The sequence below is a fragment of the Habropoda laboriosa genome, unplaced genomic scaffold, assembly GCF_001263275.1.
Source record: "Habropoda laboriosa isolate 0110345459 unplaced genomic scaffold, ASM126327v1 scaffold523, whole genome shotgun sequence".
NCBI classification, from domain to species: Eukaryota; Metazoa; Arthropoda; class Insecta; order Hymenoptera; family Apidae; genus Habropoda; species Habropoda laboriosa.
This window is the reverse complement of record NW_017100752.1, coordinates 1,045,955-1,050,098: the sequence shown is the minus strand read 5'-3', so window position 1 is coordinate 1,050,098 and position 4,144 is coordinate 1,045,955.

Genomic DNA, 4,144 nt, shown 5'->3' with positions numbered 1-4,144 from the left:
ATTTGGAATAATTTTAGAATAATTTTAATTTAATTTAGGATAATTTTGCAAATAATTTTAAAAATACTTACAATTTTAAGCAATCGATTTTACTGAATGCAATCCTTATTACAGTAACGTGTACAAATGTCATCCTAGTGGAAAACTAAAATCGTTACTTCCATAAAATATAGGATAGGAATAAATGTAGATTTATGTGACTCGCGGATATGAGCTATTATTTTGGAAAGTAAACATCAGTGGGCGAATGTGAAAGTAAAGTTTTGATGGCGTTTGCTGAAAGAATGCGAAAAATTTCCTCCTACTAACAACATCCACTGCATGTACCTATAATCCTAATCTGCGTGAGAACTGGCCATTAACAAGAAACTCAGTAGTCCTATTTTACTAGGCAAAATTAATGGTCGAATTAACCTACCAGTCACAGATCTACAGAAAAATGACAAGCATGAAAAATCCAACAAAATCCTGTTTAACTACGATAATAAAATTTCTGATTACACCGTGCTTTACCTGAGTATGTGAATTATTCATACTTGGCAAGGAATTTGAATGCAACCTAGAACTACGCAGATTCCTAATAAATTTCCGATAATTTAATAATAAATAAGAAGTACAGTAGGAATAGAAATTAAAATTAGACTACAATGTATTGTGCTTAAAAATGAAAAAAAAAAATACACGAGCAAATTGAAGCTTCGTCAAGAATTTATTATCGCTGGTTTATGTCTGCGTTTTGGTAAATAATATTTTATTAGAAATTAATTGCAAAGCTAAGATCCTTTTGATTTGTGTTAATCTTAATTTTTTCCTTCCAAATCTCAGAATTTCAAAGTGAACGACTATGTTCACTTGAAATCTACGTTCCCTATTTTTTTAAATAGAAATTTTAATATTTCTATAGCACATGTTCCAGATACAACATCCAATTTCACTTTATAAACACATATTAGCGATAAATTCTATTTTTCATATTGGAAACAATTATAGTCTTTCAATATTCTACATATAGTGATGTGTACAGTATCTTCAAAGCAGAATCTCTTTTTAAACATTTTTCAAGAACACCCTCAAAGAAACAGCCAAATCAATGATAAACTCTCTTTCTCATATTGGAGACAATCATAGCCCAACAAAACCTTTTTGGACTCCAACGATTGGGTTTTACTCCATTGCATTAGCCTAAATATTCCCATTCTGATTGTTGATACAAAGAAAAGAAAATGTTATGTAGTAATATCTACAATATTTTTAAAACAGAGGCTCTTTTTCAACATTTTTGAAGAACATCCTTAAAGAAACAGCTAAATCCTTAGCTCTTGGGATAATCAAATTCACCTGGTATCGTCCAATAGGCTACCCAAGTCCTTCAAGAAATCATCGAAACTAGCCTAACATAACTGTCTTTCACGATCAAGCAAATTTCTCAACTATTCTTCTCTGCACTGACAAAACAATCGAACAAAGTTGCAAATCTCAGGAAGATCTATATCGATCACTGAAGGAGGGTGGTGGAGAGGAATATCTGAGTTAGTAACTAAAAAAAACCTCGCTTCTCTTTAACAATATTAATCATTATTATCGCATAATAAAATTTAACGTATTCACAATTTTACTTTATTTTGCCAATATTTTTCAATTAATTCAAACTTCCAGAAAAGGCTGAAATAAAAAGGCAACCCAAGTCTTCCAAACTACAGTAAGACCTCCTGCAACGCGGAAGATACAAATTAAACTGCTTTTTTAAGTACTAATACAGTTTCTTTCTCGAGTCAATTTTCTTCAGCTTCACAATTTGTATGTTCTCTATTCTTATGATCGCCGATCTACTGCAGCTTTACGTAATTGTCTTCCACGATCAAACAGATTTCCCACCAATCCTTCTCTACACCACCAAAGCTGCAAATCTCAGGAAGATCCAAATCGACATCTGAAAATGGAGATAGGAAGAAGAATATCTGCGAAGAGCTCAAACGTCTAAATCAAATTCACAAGGTATCATCCAACAGACCTAACCCAAGTCATTGAAGAAATCTTCAAAACTACAGTAAAACTTCCTACAACCCAGCAGATACAGTTCTTCCTTTTTTCATCACGTTATATACGAACGCACCAGCAATTTTTCGCTCATATTACACAAGGTCCTACTGCAGCTTTACGTAACCGTCGTCCACGATCAAACAGATTTCCCAACAGTACTTCTCTATGCCAACAAAACAATCGAATAAAGCTGCAAATCTCAGGAAGATTCAGGTCGATCGTCGAGGAGTAGAAGGGGTGGGGGGGTGATGGGAGTAGGCATGGCTGCAGATATCAGGTCGAAGAGTAGCAAAAGAAGAAGTAACCTAAAGGTTACTACCGCATCATCGCCACGTCAAACTACCAGCTAGATTAGTCCCCCTTGGGCGAACACGAGGTATGTTTTGCTCGAGCGCGTCTCCGTCTCTGTCAGGCTTGCTTCTCTGTACACGACGTGGTAACTGACTACATCGTTGGCCGGTAGGTTGGTAGGTAGGTAGGTCGGTTGGTCGCTCGGTAAGTATATTAAACGATCCAGTCCCCCTCCTTCCCTTCCCCTCTTCTTCAGCAATCTCTTTCTCGTTCTCTATCTCTGTCGATGCACCGCGAGCCACCGCTTCTAGGATCTGTGGGAGCGCCTTTCACCTAATTGTTGGCACAATATGTGAAGACTGAGCCACCATGGTTCCCATCGACTTCTGGAGATGATTCTCCGGCTCGTGGCGCCTGGGCACGGTTTAACGGATAGGTCGATCGTAGAAGACCACCGATAGCGGAGGATTTTTCACGATTGATGCGAGCATCATGCTAATTAAGGGAGACGAGCTTGAGGAAGCTGAGAGGATGATTCGAAGGAGAAAATGTGGAAGACCGTGTGAGACCTTGTTGGATGGTAAAGGTGGAAGTTGTAGGTGGAGATAAGTAGATATGAGGTTAGTGAGTGTTTGGAGGATCGGTGCGGATAGGATTTCAGTTCGCGTGCGGAGAGGATCGGTTGGGTGGTGGTATCGAGTGTTTGGTAATTAATGAGAGGAAATGGATGCTTTGGCTTAACACTGAGAGTGATTAATGAGGAATCTTGTGAAATTTTGTGGAACTTTGTGGTGATCATTCTGTAACGAAAGGTACAGAGATTGTTTGGAAGGAGATTTAGATTGAGTGTTATTTGAGTATCGAGACAATGTTGAGTGAAGTATCGAGTATTCTGAAATTGGTTCAATTAACGAAAAGATGCTTTTCTTAGTACTAAACTTAATTAATGAAAAAGTGTAACAAAAGTTATGGAAATTCTTTGGAAGCGTTAGATTGGAGAACCGTATCAAATGAGTTATTTCAGTATCGAGACAAAGTTGAATAGGTATCGGTACTCCGAAATTGGTTCAATTAACGAAAAGATGCTTTTCTTCGTACTAAACCTAATTAATGAAAACGCGTAACAAAAGTTATGGAAATTCTTTGGAAGAGTTAGATTGGAGAATCGTATCAAATGAGTTATTTCAGTATCGAGACAAAGTTGAATAGGTATCGGTACTCCGAAATTGGTTCAATTAACGAAAAGATGCTTTTCTTCGTACTAAACCTAATTAATGAAAACGTGTAACAAAAGTTATGGAAATTCTTTGGAAGAGTTAGATTGGAGAACCGTATCAAATGAGTTATTTGAGTATCGAGACAAAGTTGAATAGGTATCGGTACTCCGAAATTGGTTCAATTAAGGAAAGCATGCTTTCCTTAATATTAATCGTAATTAATGAAAACGCGTAACAAAAGTTATGGAAATTCTTTGGAAGAGTTAGATTGGAGAACCGTATCAAATGAGTTACTTGAGTATCGAAACAAAGTTGAATAGGTATCGGTACTCCGAAATTGGTTCAATTAAGGAAAGCATGCTTTCCTTAATATTAAACGTAATTAATGAAAACGTGTAACAAAAGTTATGGAAATTCTTTGGAAGAGTTAGATTGGAGAATCGTATCAAATGAGTTATTTGAGTATCGAGACAAAGTTGAATAAGTATCGAGTATTCCAAAATTGGTTCAATTAAGGAAAGCATGCTTTCCTTAATATTAAACGTAATTAATGAAAATGTGAAACCTTGTAGTGATAACGTGATAATTCTGTAATG